Source organism: Trichechus manatus, unplaced genomic scaffold, assembly GCF_000243295.1.
Source record: "Trichechus manatus latirostris isolate Lorelei unplaced genomic scaffold, TriManLat1.0 scaffold00025, whole genome shotgun sequence".
NCBI lineage: Eukaryota > Metazoa > Chordata > Mammalia > Sirenia > Trichechidae > Trichechus > Trichechus manatus.
In genome coordinates, this window is record NW_004443961.1 from 14,025,146 (window position 1) to 14,040,283 (window position 15,138).

A 15,138-nucleotide genomic window follows, 5' to 3' on the forward strand; every position below is an offset into this window, starting at 1 on the left:
AAGAGCTCAGCTGCTAACCAAAAGGTTGGCAGTTCAAATCCACCAGCTGCTCCTTGGAAACCCTATGGGACAGTTCTACTCTGTCCTATAGGGTTGCTAAGAGTCAGAAACCACTCGACAGCAACGAGTTTAGTTGTCTTTGATGAAGGAGCCCTGGTGGCAATGTGGTTAAGCTCTCGACTGGTATCTGAAAAGTTGGAGGTCTGAGCCTACCAGCTACTCAGAGGAGAAAGATGTGGCAGTCTGCTTCCATAAAGATTTACAGCCTTGGCAACTCTGTGGGGCTGTTCTACCCTGTTTTATACGGTCACTGTAAATCGGAATGGACTCAACCGCAGAGGGTTTGTTTTGTCTTTAATTAAAAACGACAACCAGTGCCATCTAGTGGCCATCGGTTTATCTCGGCACCTCCTTGACCGTGACCTCCCTGCCTAGCTCTTGCTCATTATCAAACAAGCTGGAAAACACTCATGCACCTTTCTGATGAAAACATGACCTGAAATGAAATGGCAGAGCTTAAGTGAAGACACGAGTGTGTTAAACCTGCTGCCAATCAGAGTGGCCAAACCCAAGGCATTCTTATTTGGTTGACTTTTGTATGCTGGGACGTCCACGCAGACAACACAGAACAACAAAGATTCCTGGGAAGGGAAGGGAAGGAAAGGGAAACACTGCACACCAGGATTGACAATAGATACACAGCACCTTATCTAAGCTGGTCAGTGTCCCTGTTTTGTTAACGAACCACCAGACAAAGAGGTTAAATTCAAAGTCATGCAGTCCAAAGTAGCAGAGATAGGATTTGAACTCAGGTCTGTTTAGAAAAGCTGTCTTTCTGATTCAGCTTTGGTGGGAATTTTCCTCTGCCAGTTACTTCCCTGGAAGGCCCGTGGTTCCAGACTCTGCCATAGAGCCTCAGGCTCTCAGGGTGATGTTATTGAGATAATAGCAACTCTCAGGACAAGTAGGGGCACTGGAAGACTCTTCAGCGTCTCATGTTTCCTATGGTTGAGCTACAGAAGAAAGAAACAAGCCACACATCCTCTCTCAATGTGCAGATCCTGTGGATGAACTTGCAGCAGCCGCTGGTACTTAAGCGCTCCCTTTCCTCCAAGTTACTACGAGCTGCCGCTCCCGTGAGTGGCAACAACCCCAGCCATTTCCTCTGCTTGGCCCTGCTCCTTGAAAGTCCATTCCATCCATTGAGATATGGATTCAGTAAAACATTTTTTATGCACTAGGGTATTTTTATGGCACAAAATCACCTTCAACTACATTCATTATAATTAGGGAATAAATGTTGATCTTTAAATAAGAAACTACTTATTTTATGACTTTACTGTTCGGTTGTTCAATTTATGACTTGATCAGAAAAATAAACATTGGTTTCTTTTATTTACAAAAACTCACTAAAATATATTCATAGAAAATATTGAAATATGGACCTTCTCTGATTCAACAGGTTAATGGTGGAGATTCAGGAAATAGTTCTGCCCCACTGTATTGTAGAAGATAAGAAGGAGGCATGTAACTAAAGCCACAGCTTTTGCTAATCAAGCAAGCGTATACAGTTTTGAAATTTTAATTCAGTTACTCAAAGTAAAATTTTCTGCTTGGACAAACTTTAATAGGCCACTTCAACCACACCAATATGAGGGACTTAAAAGAATAGGCTATACAGCAAGTCAGGAGTCCCTAGGTGGCGCAAAGGAGCCCTGGTGGTACAGTGGTTAAAGCACTCAACTGCTAACCGAAAGGTCGGAGGTTTGAGCCCACCAGCTACTCCGCAGGAGACAGATGTGGCAGTCTGCTTCCATAAAGATTTACAGCCTTGGAAACCCTATGGGGCAGTTCTACTCTGTGCTGTATGAGTCAGAATCGACAGGACTTTTGGATTTGGGTGGTGCAAATAGTTAACACACTTGATTGCTAACTGAAAAGTTGGAGGCTCTAGTCCACCCAGAGGCACCTCAAAAGAAAGGCCTGGCAGTCTACGTCTGAAAAATCAGCCATTGAAAACCCTATGGAGCACAGTTCTACTCTGACACACATAGGGTCACCACGCATTGGAATCGATTAGACAGCAACTGGTAACAGATACAGTGAATTAAGACTTCATCTTGCCTTTACCTAGGAAAAGAAGAAAACAAAGCTTTCCTGACTTTTCAATGAGCAAATGATTTCACAATTTTGAATGAACAAATCCAAAGCATGATGTGACAGATTGCTGAAAACTTCATTATGGTCAAAGCCACATGGTCAAAACCAGATGTGTTGAACGGATTCTGTTAGTTCTTTAATGTTTCATCATTAATGTTAAAAAGTTGTCAGGGAACCTAGTTTGACAATGGCTTACTTTTGCCCTGAAGCGTCTTATAGTTGACATTTTTGGAGAGATGATTTTTGAAAGATTAAATCAGACTTTCATAAAGACTTTTCATTAACAAGCATTGGCTTTCAAATAAAATACAGACAATGTAGGCATGGCAATAATAATGCCATCTGTGGAGATATTGGTAAAATGCACTAAAAAAGTTAAAAGTAGATATGCCTCGAAGTTGATGCAGTTAAAAATTAGAATCCATTTCCTCTGATAATCTGAACTTTAACATTTCTGAAAACTAACCAGAGAGTTGATTTTAGAATAAAAGCCCAACACATTTTATCAATAGCCAAGAAGACAGATAGGAAATCCAATGTCAACAAACTCTTTTGATGAAAATAACCATTGATTTTTATAACCCCCATACATGGACCATGGGTTATGTTAACCAAGTGAGGAAGGAGTGAACTGAGATTGCAAACTTGGAGCAGAATCTGGTCACTAAGAGTGTCCTGACCTGTGCTGCCCCCCATTTGGAATCTGCTCCATCACTTTTTCCTTAACCTCTTCTGAAATCCATGGCTACAAGCTCTTTTTCTAATTCTTGCTCTGGAGTTTCTACCAATGGATACTGGATGGCAAGTGGGGGTGCTGTGCAGCCTTGGACTAGTAAGAATAAATATTATTTATTGCATCACTATTAGGTACTGGTGTTACATTTCTACTATGAGCCACTGTGCTAAGTGTTTTTCCTTTGTATCTTAGTGGTACTGTTTTTTACCACCACCACCACCACTACCGCCTTTTTTTTTTCACTCTGAGAGTTTAGGTAACTTACCCAAGTGCATGTGGATTTTTGTTGGCAGAGTCAGGGTGATTTGGAGTTCTTTCCTGGCTATTCTGGGAGAGTAGCCACCAAGGGCGAGAAGGCCTCCCTTTGGATGGAGACAAGAGGAGAGAGAATATGAAACGCTCCCATTATTCAAGCAGTTCCTCTGTCTGTGCCCCTGTGCTTCAAGTTGAGTCCAGGCTATTTGTCATATTCTGAACCCCTACTGCTTTGGGAAGCATTTTTCACAGGGTGGTGAAAATGTAAATAGCGTAGGGACTGAACTCACGTGTTTGTGGAAGTAGACATCCACCAAATGGTGTGCTTTTGTAATGCAGTGGGAAAGCTTCTGTGGGGAACAATGGAGGTGGCTCCAGGACTGGCAATTACTCCACTAGGGGACTGGTCTCAAAACAAGGCAAAGGCTCTCTTTGTGCTCAACGGGCTCTCTTTGTGCTCTACGACTCTATATCCATGGATATAGCTGATTGGTCCAGTGATGAACACCTTACCAAAGCCAAGCCAATCAGATCCTTCCCCAGGATTTTTTGAACTGAAACTAAGGGGATCCTTTGCTGAAGGCAAAGCTGTAAGGTATAAAGAACAGGAATTGCTGCTTGCTGCCATGTTTCCTGCCACACAGAAAGGATTAAGGCAACATTCAAAAAGAAATATGAGAGAAGAAATGGACAGTGTGTCTTGGGTATGTTTGATAACCTGATTCTAATTATTCCTGAGGCCTGGATGTACTCATGCCTGGGTACATGCCTTTCTTTTTCATTTTATCACTTCATGTTGGGTTTCTGTCACTTGCAACCACTGAGTTCTGACTCCTACTATCTTCTTCCTCTAATTATTAATTCATTGAATTTTCAGTATCTTAATAAAATGCAAATAACCTTGGATGGGCTTATTCTGTAAGCTGCTTTTCACTAATGAACCACTGCGATTCTGCCGTCTTCTGAGAAGCACTGTTAGTACCATCCTGATGAGACGTCCTCGCAGACTTGAAGTACGGCCTAGACTAGGCCCTTCGGGGAAGGACAGGAGAACCTGTGGAGTACGTGGAAGGGGTAGAGAGTTGGGGAATAAATCATAGGAAGAAGAGGAAGGGACCTCAGAGTGGAAAATGGTTTGAATGAGACTTGGAGGAGACAATAAACACATTTCACTTACTTCCTGACAATCTGGGGCCAACCTTTTGGGGCCCATAATCAGAGACTGCTCTTTTTGGGGGGGGGGCAGGGAGGAAGGGGTTGATATTTATTGCATTTTTTTCTTAGGCTGTTATTTCTAGGAATTCACTGACTCTGAAAGAACTTGAGTAGATTCTGTACCTACCCTCTGCACAAATTTTAATTTGAGTTTTTTCTCTTTTTTTTAGTATTACATAAATAACAAACACGAGATTTTGCTAGGCCACCCGTGAAACAAGGCTTAGAGGCACTAAAAAGTACCTTCTAGCGATCCCTTATTTAAAACATGGCGGGCTGTAATTTTAGAGCAATAAAACCTCATTACAACATACTTATATTTGACATTTTCAGGCTGTTTTGTTCATGTTTTTAAGTCCTGGAGAAAGGCCCATTAAAGCCACGTTACACACATTAATTCAGCATTTAGCCATTTATAATACAAACTTCAGTCTTTTGGAAAATGTCATTAAAAAAGTTTCACCATATATGGACATTATTTATTGCTTGAGCCCCATTGTCTACTTATAATATTCCCTTTATCAGACCCAAATGCCCACTACAGAGATTTGTGTTTTGAGCAACAACTGGCTCCTTACATTATCCAATGATGCAGGAAAGTTAAATTACAGCCAGTTCATATCATAGAAACAAAATGTTTCCTGCAATTACTGATAAGGGACAGTTCATTTTCTCTCTGTCTTCCTGAAAAACAACCTCCTAACAACAATTCATGCCTGGTTAAACAGGATTTCCACATCTACTGCTGACATCTTTCCAAATAATTCAGGGTTGTTATTACTGTACAGCCCTGGCAAGGCTCAAAAGCAAGCAGACTTGACGAGGCTGCTCAAAGCAGAGCTTAAGTAGTTGTAATTAATAATAATTACATGCCCACTACACTCCAGTTTTATCATATTATCCGTCAATGCAAATAAAAAAACCCACACACAACACGCTTGCAACAGGATTAGCGCATTAATAAAGCCACTGTGCATAAGTCATCTCGCTAAAGTTTAAAATATTTGTACTGGTTTCAGCGTTATTGATTTTCATTATTGTAAGTCTGGCTGCAAAATGTTGATTGAATGCTCTACAGCTTGAGACCAGAGTTGTTCTCCTCCAAAAGCCTTCCCCTCTCCTGCCGTGACTCGGATTTGAACCGAGGTTGCTGCGGCCACAACGCAGAGTACTAACCACTATACGATCACGGCAAGCTACAGGAGAGCTGAGCACTCAGCTTCCTTTAAGAACCATTGGAATATTAAAATTTGTGGGAACACCGCCATCTATTGTCTAAATACATACATTCTCTTAATATTGAGGAAGAGGAGTGGTGTTTCAGTAATCTCTAGTTCTTCAGAGGAACGATAAAAAAAAGTGCCTGAAAAAGAAACCAATATTGTCTTCTTGGCTGATTGGGAAAATTGCATTAGGTCTGGATTCACTATCCAGGAAATGGTAATCAAGGTAACAAGACCAAGAGAAACTAGACTGCCGACTCATGCTTTCTACTCTTAACCAATAATGAATATAGATTTTCCCACCCTCAACCGCCACCACCAGTCATGTTGCGTTGAATGATATATGACTCTGAGCCTCTTTTGTGGTTTTTCCAGCACTAGGCTTATTTCCATATGCTTAGGCACTGCAGCTATAAAACATACGACAAGATGGCCCAAGGATGGGGGAGAATCAGAAAGACTTGTTTATCCTATTAGAAAACGCCAGAGTGAGTATACCCTGGCTGAGAAAAGCCCTCCCTTTCAAACCCACTTATCCCTAAAGCTATTGTTTTCTCAGAAATACATAGGTCTTAAAGCCACAATCATTTCAAACAGAAAAGCTTTCTAACAACATTAGCAACCTACCACACAAAGAAACTGGAGCGTTCCGTGCAAACAAATTTCAGGGGGAAATTTATTATAAATTTCCTTGTACAAATTAGTTTGCACAATACATTCTAAAAACTGAAAACCTTAAAAGAAAATACAGAAAAATCTATAGTCAATCAGTAGATTGTTATCCAGGTGTCTCCTTTAAGCCCTTTAAACAGAGAGAGCTGGGAGCAGCTGGAGCTAGCTGGCATTGTGTACAGGGTGGCAAGAACCTAATTCATCTGTTGAGTGGGTGCCAATACCTCTAGTGCTTCTGGAAGGAGGATCTCCCCGAACATAAAAACCAACACACAAATGGTCATTCTCTCCTTCTCCTCTGAATATCTACAGCCCCTTCTGTATTCCTTCCAACTCTCACAAATACCTTTCCCACCTATGGTTGCATCAAAGAGTACTGTCCCGGCTACCTGAGCAACATGTATTCTGTGCTGGAACCCGGGCAAAGGACTCTCTGGCCCTAACAGGAACACAGGTGGGCGAGTCTGATAAGAGGGCACTCTGTGGCAAAGAGGCAAAGACCTGGCTTAGCAAGGAGCGGTTTCCAAAGTTTAGTCATTTGTGCCCTATATTCGTAATTTTTGCCATAGGGCCATACCACCTAAACAATAAGAGCAATAATAGTTTTCTTTTAATCAACTCACAAAATAGACTGTGGAGCCAGAGTGCCTGGATTCTAATTCTGATTGTCACTTACTAACAGGGGGGCCTTGGGTTACTTATCATAACCTCTGCATCTCAGTTTTCTCATCTGTAAAATGGAGATAATAAGAGTGCCTATCTCATAAAACTGTTATGAGGAGTAAAAAGGTAAATATACTTTAAAAGTTTAGAACAGGCTGATCACATAGTAGGCATTGTAGAAATGTTAACTATCTAAATAAATACATTTTCAAGGGAAATTTTATAACATTACCATATATTTAAAAAACGCAGTACCACCTTCCATAAATAGAAGCTACTATAAAAGAAAATGCAAAAACAAAGTAATGGAATTAGATTCTAGCCACATACTCCAAGCCCAAGTTCTGTTCTCTGTTAAAAAGGAAGGGGGCCGTGGCTCACCAGAATGACTGAAAGAGATCTGAAAAACGAATAATTTTGTCTTCACAGGATTCAATACTATTAAATGCCACAGCCATTGAAACCGGAAAACCAAACCTATTGCCATCCAGTCGATTCCAACCCATAGTGACACTACAAGACAGAGTAGAACTTCCCTATGGGGCTTCCGAGGCTGTAATCTTTATGGAAGCAGACTGCCACATCTTTCTCCTGCTGTGCAGCTAGTGGGTTCCAGCTGTCTACCTTTAGGTTATCAGCCGAGTGCTTAACCACTGTATCACAACTACCTCACACACTGTCTCCTCTGGGCTAGGTTATCCTGTATGATAACCCCCAAATCTTAGCAGCTTAGAACTATGAAGGTTTTCCCCTTGGTCACCTCCATGTCCATCGTGCGGCCCTGCTCGTTGTCTCCTTACTCAGGGACCCAGGCTAAGGGAGCAGCTACTCTCAGGAATGTTGCTGGTTGCTGTGGCAAATGGAAAGAGCTCAGGAGTGACTGGAACCAGCAAAAACTAAAAATTCTTCTCATAACTCATTTTCTAGAACGGTCACATGATTCCATCCAGCTATGAAAGTACCAGGAAGTTCAATCCTGCCATGTGCCTGAAGGGCAGAGAGTTGGAAATTTTTGGTGAACCACATTAATGATTTTCACTCATACCGTTCTTGGGAAACCCCAGCTTGGAGAAATCTGGAAGACTGTATGCCTAAAGGAAGGCATGATTGGGGAATAACAACTCTGAACACTGTAGAGAGGCCCAGCTTCTGAGAGGTGTTCACTAGGTAAGGCTCTTCTTTCAAGTCTACATGGGCTTCTCCTGTATATGAAGAACACCTGTCATCTTGTAGATAGACTCTGAAATGTTCTCACCTGTTTGAGTGGGAAGGGCTTTTGAACAATTACCAAGCTTTTATGATGCCCAATCACTGTCTTCTTGGATATATGCATTCAGCTTTCTTCCACAAGCTCCAATACCTGTGACTCACTACAGAGAGAAAAACCAATGGAATCAAAATATGGTTCCTCATGGCATTTCCAGTTTCTCGGCAATCTACTACCTGGTTATTAGTTTTCTAACTGTGCTGTGTCATTTTGCTGGATGTTAAGGATTCAGTGGAGAACAAGACAGACATGGATCATGATTTCATGCAACTTACAGTCTAGTGGGAGATACAGATGAATAAGCACATATGAGCTGAGCTGGCTGTCATGGATGTTCATGTTTTTGTTATTGATAGCTGTGTGGATTTGGCCCCCAACTCATGGCGACCCCATGTGTTAGAGCAGAACTGAGCTCCATAGGGTTTTCTTGGCTGTAATCTTTATGGAAGCAGTTCACCAGGCCTTTCTTCCACAGAGCCACTGGCTGTGTTCAGACCACCAACTTTTAGGTTAGTAGCCGATCGTAAACTGCTGGCACCACGCAGGGTCCTTGGGTGCCATGGGAAGGAATAGATACAGTTTTCAAACTAGATGGAAGTGGAGAAAGGCAGCGAAGGCATGACACTTGAGAGAGGGGGAAGAGAGAGTAAAAGCCTGGTTTGCCTGATTCTAGCCATTTTTCTACCCCTTCTACCGGTATGACCTGTGCTAGTCACTTAACCTCTCTGGGTCTCTATCTCCTCATCAGAAACATAAAGGGAATTGAACTAGATGAGCTCTCAGATTCTTTACATCTCTAAGGTACTATAATTTAATCAAGAGAAATACATTCACAAACAAGAACCACATATAAAAATTTTGGAGGAAAAAAAAAAATCGAAGCGGGACGGTCCAGCAGCTGTTACAGCTCTCTGTAGTGTTTTTTCCGTAAGTCCACAGAAGTGGCCATTTTGTTGCCCGCTCAGTGTTGTTAGCCTTGTTATTTCCCTGTCCGTGGCATCATATTTTAAGTACATAGTGGCTATTTGAGTTGTCTGAGTGATTTAAATTGGGTGTAAAGAAGAATTTCCTGCTTGTGAGGGGTGTTGAATTCTGGAATTCATTCTCGAGGAAGATCACGGGCTTCCCTTTTCAGGAAGTCTTTAAAAATAAGACCGGCCGTCACCAGCATCTCATTGTTTCATGTAATGGAGCAACAGCCTTCCCGCCTCTCTGGCTGCCTGACTACAAGATAGTCCTTCTGATGGAGTCATTATCATCCCTGGTTATTCATAATGGAGTCTAACAGAGAAAGGGGACTGACAAGAGGGTACTGGGATGGGCTGAGGCCCCCACCTCCCAGCTGAGTCCTACAAAACCAGACTGGACCTCCAGCATCACCACGCCCACTTCTTTTCCCAGACCAGGCTCTGTTTTCCACTCCTCATCCCTCTTCTCAGTTTGTCTCCTGCCTCACTGGGGGTAGGGAAATGACAGTCAGATCCATCAGTGGGCTGGAGGCCAAGAGAGGCAATCCATGGGGCTGAGGCTGGCCCGGTGCCCAGTCCTCAGACAAAGACAGGTTGGGAACCCTCTGTGAAGAAGCCTCCTCATCCCCTCCTGCCAGAGTCCTGCCTCCAGGCGGGCCCAGCCAGCCAGGCCTTCAAAGGGGCCTTCAAACCACTTCTTTCTAGGGTTCTTTCTAGGTTACAACCTTACCCCCACCTCCACCCCAGTGAGCAGTGTGTGCGTGTGAGTGAGAGAGATAGTGTGAGAGAGAGCACTGGACAACAATTTCATACATGTAAGGGGACCAAGAATTTCTCGTACACGCCCCTGGGAATAAATCGTATTTTTAAGGAGAAAATCAGGTAGCTGAGAACAGAGGGAGGTCAAGTAAATGATAGCTCCGGATTCCAAACTTATACAAGAGGCCACCTTCATCATAAAGCACCCTGGAAGCCATGGCCTTAGATCTGACCATCTGAATGTTTACTGCACTTTACCAGAAAATCTTTGATCCTGTGAAATCACGAAACACTAGAGAAAATGCATGATTTTCAGAATGCTCGTACCACAAAATGTTTTAACAGTTTACATTTCCAAGAGTAAACTGCCTGGAGTGATTTTCCCCCTTGCTTATTAATGAATTCTGTTTAACCAGCTTAGAAATCTCACTGTAGGGAAAGTCGGAAAGGGGGTGTGGGGGAGGGGCTGTTGGTTGGTGGTTTAATTTTAATTTTTTTTGCCTGAAGGCACCATTAGAAAACTCCAGATGCAAAGCTTTCTAATAGAATTCCTCATCTGATGCAGCCCTCTGGAATACAAGGGCCTAACCTTTATGATCTGGCAGGCCAGGCCTTCATCTGGAAACCTTATGAGGGGAGCCGATCCATTAATGCTAATAGACAAACTAGGAGCCCCGAGAACAGCTGAAGGCCTGGGGCAGTGGACAGTTGGGGCTCTGTGCGGAGGGTACGTGGTGGCAATGGGACACCCTGAGGAGGCGGTAGTGGGGGTAGAGGAGGACCACCTCATAGTGGAGAGCCAGGGATTGACCCCAGGAACAGGCTTTCTCCTCTAGTCACAATAGGAAGCTAAGGTTTTAAGAAAGGGAAGTGTTGGCAGGGAGGGGACCGACCGTTGTCGTTGTTGTTAGCTGCTGTCCATGCAGCTCGGACTCATGATGACCTCGCGTATAATCAGACAAAATGCTGCCCGGTCCTGTGCCATCTTCTCGATTGTTGGTATATTTGAGTCCATTGCTGCAGCTATTGTGTCAATCCGTCTCACGGAGGGTTCCCCTCGATTTTGCTGACCCTCTACTTTACCAAACTTGATGTCCCTTTCTAGCAATTGGTCTTTCCTGATGAGTGTCCAAAGTGAGTGGAAGTCTTGCCATCCTCGCTTCTAAGGAGCATTCAGATTGTACCAGTTAGCATTCTGGATTTCTGGTCACGAGAGTTCAACCAGTCACAGTGGAGCTATTTTTCTTAAAGAAACCTCCCCACAGGTTACTGGAGGGGGTTCTGAGGCAGACAGCCTTGGACAAATGATTTAATCTTTCTGTATTTCCTTCATAAAAAAGGGACAATGATAATATCTACTTTTATAGGATGATTGTGAATATTAAATAAACGTAACATATTTAAAAGAGTACCTAATACATAGTAAATGATTAATCAATATTAACCATGTTTTGGTCAAAACAGACATGGTGGTGAGCTGCTCTGAGCCTCACGCCAGGACGGGGAGGAGGGATAGGTGTCAGGAGAGCAGGCGTATGCCAGGACCTAGAGCTGGCCTGGGGTTTACTAATTGGGCTCTGTTTACGATAAAAGGGGGATCAGGGCCAAGTGGTTAGTTAGTAGGAGGTAGAGTTACAGAACTTTGGGAGACAGAGCTCAAGGTTATATAACTAGTTATGGCAAAGTTGGGATTAATTGGTTTACCAAAGCCTTTTTTTTTTCTTGTGTGCAATACACATGATCATTTTCTCTCTCTCCTCCCTGGCAGTCTTATGCCACTCACCTACACCTGCCCCTCCCTCACATGTTCAACTCTTACTTCCTGTAAGTGGACTCCCAAACCTATGTCTCCACCTTCAGCTTCTCTCCGATGACACAATCCCATATCTCTAATCAGCTATTCACTCTCCTCACTGAATGTCCCACAGGCATCTCAGGTGACAGGAAGCAACGGAGATCGAGTTTCAGAAGTTATAAGCATATGGTAGTTGTTGAATTCTGAGAATGGATAAACACTCCAAACAAGAGTGAATTATCCCCAATGTTATACTCAACCTTATGCCAGAGACAAAGATTTGTTTTCATATGTAGATGTTGGAAAGCTCAGAACCGTAATCTGAGGGAAAAAACCCGCAGGACCTAGTTATCATTTCCTTACGTAGGTATTTAACATTTACCAAATTTTGTCCCTAGTCCCATTTATTCTTTGGCTTTTTTTAGATTGTAAAATATATCAGAAGTGTATAAAAACCATATGTAAAGTGTTGTTGTTGTTAGGTGCCGTCGAGTCGGTTCCGACTCACAGCGACCCTATGTACAACAGAACGAAACACTGCCCAGTCCTGAGCCAGCCTCGCAATCATTGTTCTGCTTGATCCCAGTGTTGCAGCCACCGTGTCAATCAATCTCGTTCAGGGTCTTCCTCTTTTTCTGTGACACTCTACCTTACCAAGTATGATGTCCTTCTCCAGGGACTGGTCCCTCCTGATAACATGTCCAAAGTATGTGGGACCAAGTCTCGCCATCCTTGCTTCTAATGAGCATTCTGTCTGTATTTCTTCCAAGACAGATTTGTTTGTTCTTGTGACAGTCCATTGCATATTCAACATTCTTCGCCAACACCATAGTTCAAAGGCATCAGTTCTCCTTCGGTCTTCCTTATTCATTGCCCACTTTTCACATGCGTATGAGGTGACTGAAAACACCATGGCTTGCATCAGGTGCACCTTAGTCCTCAAAGTGACATCTTTGCTTTTTAACACTTTAACAAGGTCTTTTGCCACAGATTTGCTTAATGTAATATCTCGTTTGACTGCTGCTTCCATGGGCATTGATTGTGGATCTAAGTAAAATGAAATTCTGACAACTTCAATCTTTTCTCCATTTATCATGATGTTGCTCATTGGTCCACTTGTGAGGATTTTGGTTTTCTTCATGTCGAGGTATGGTCTTTTATCTTCGTCAGTAAGTGGGTCAAGTCCTCTTTGTTTTCAGCAAGCAACGTTGTATGATCTGCAAATCATAGGTTGTTAATGAGTCTGCCTCCCATCCTGATGCCACGTTCTTCTTCATATAGATGAAGTTCCACTACTCGTCTGTCAGTTTGTCCTACTGTGGTGTCCTGCGTGTTGCTGTGATGCTGGAAGCTATGCCACTGGTATTTGAAATACCAGCAGGGTCACCCATGGTGGACAGGTTTCAGTGGATCTTCCAGACTAAGACGGACTAGGAAGAAGGACCTGGCAGTCTACTTCAGAAGGAATTGGCCAGTGGAAACATTATGAATATGTACATTATTAATTAAAAATGAAAACTCATAGAAGCTCAACTAAATTATGACTGTATGAGCCCTCGTTGTTCATCTCTCTGCCTTCTCCCAGAGGTAACCAATATCCTCACTAATGTCATAATCATTCCTTTGTTTTTCTTTACTGCTTTACCACTGATGTGTTGGTTCCTCAACCATAAATTGCTTAATTTTGCCTGTTTTTGAACTGTATATAATGTAGCAGTACAGTATACATTCTTTTGGGGCTTGCTTCTTTTGCTCATCATTATGTTTGTGAACTTCGTCCTTGTTGATGTGAACAGCTGTAGTTTGTTTCATCTTCGGTGCTGTATAGTGCTTTTCAGGAGCCCTGGTGGCACAGTGGTTAAGTGCTCGGTTGCTAATAGAAAGGTCGGAAGTTCCAACCCACCAACGACTTTTGAGGGAGAAAAGACCTGGCGATCTGCTCCTGTAAAGATTACAGCCTAGGAGACCCTATGGGGTCCTATAGGGTCGCTATAAGTCACAATTGACTAAACGGCACACAACAACATAGTGCTTTTTTTGTCCTATTTTTTGCTGGTATATAGGAATGCAGCTGATTTTTCTATAGTGATTTGTATCTGGCAACATTGCCAAACCCTCCAGTTAATTCTAACAATTGATCTGTATATTCTTTTGAGTTTTCTATGTTCATCATCATATCGTCTGCAAATAATGACAGTTTTGATCATTTCTTTTGCCTTTTATTTATTTTCCTTGTTTTATTTTGCTGGCTAGGATGGACAGTACAAGGTTGAATAAAAGGGGTGATGGCAGACATTCTAGTGTTTTCCCTGATCTAGAAGGGACTGCTCTTAAGACTTTTGCCTATCATTAAGTATAATATTTGCTGTGCATTTTTGTAGATGTCTTCATCAGGTTAAAGAAGTTCCTTGCATTATCAGTTTGCAGAAGAACTTTTTAAAAAATCTTTTTAAGAATTTGGATCATGAAATGAATTCTGAATTTTAGCAAATAGTTTTTTTTTCTGCATCCATTGAGATGACTGTACAGTTTTTCTCTTTTAATCTGTCAATATGTACATTAATTTTCTAGTGTTAAACCAACCTTGCACTCCTGAAATAAACCCAACTTAGTCAGGATGCATTTTCCTTTCAGGACACAGATAGCTTGGTTTCCTAATGTTTTGTTTAAGACTTATGTTAAATTTTTGAGTGAAATCAAATGACATTATTTATTCTTATACTTACTATTAGTTGCTGTTGAGTTGGCTCCGATGCATGATAACCCCGTGTACAACAGAATGAAACATTGCCCAATACTGCTCCATATTCACAATCGTTTGTATGTTTGAATCCATTATTGTGACCACTGTGCATTTTGAGTACTTTCCAACCTAGAGGGCTCATCTTCTAGCACTACATTGGAAAATATTCTGTTGTGATCCATAGGGTTTTCACTGGCTAATTTTCAGAACTAGATCACCAGGCCTTTCTTCCTAGTCTGTCTTAGTGTAGAAGCTCTGCTGAAACCTGTTCACCATGGGTGACCACGCTGGTATTTGAAATACCAGTGGCATAGTTTCCAGCATCACAGCAACACACAAGCCACCCCACCACACCAAACTGACAGACAGGTAGTGGATTGTTTTATACAACCAATGCTTGTTTAGATTTACTTACATATTTACTACTATCTAGTCTCTCCTTTCCTTTTTGTATCTCAGACCTTTTATCTGGAAGCTTTCTACTGATGCCTGAAGAGCATTCTTCAGTATTCCAAGTAGAGTCTGCTGGTAACAAACTGCTTCAGATTTTGTGCACGTGAAAATGTCTTGATTTAACCTTCATTTCTGAAGTATGATTTTATGAGGTAAGAATTCTAGGTTTTTAGTTATTTTCTCTCAGTAGATTAGAATAGCATTGTACTACCTTACAGCTTTCATTGTT

At 42.1% G+C, this 15,138-nt stretch overlaps 1 non-coding gene across 1 annotated transcript; it reads right to left on the bottom strand.

Moving 5' to 3' along the window:
- Window positions 1–5,487: 5,487 nt before the first annotated feature.
- TRNAH-GUG (transfer RNA histidin (anticodon GUG)) lies at window positions 5,488–5,559 on the bottom strand. The gene has a single exon. It is a non-coding gene; the product is annotated as a tRNA-His (tRNA).
- Window positions 5,560–15,138: the final 9,579 nt, after the last annotated feature.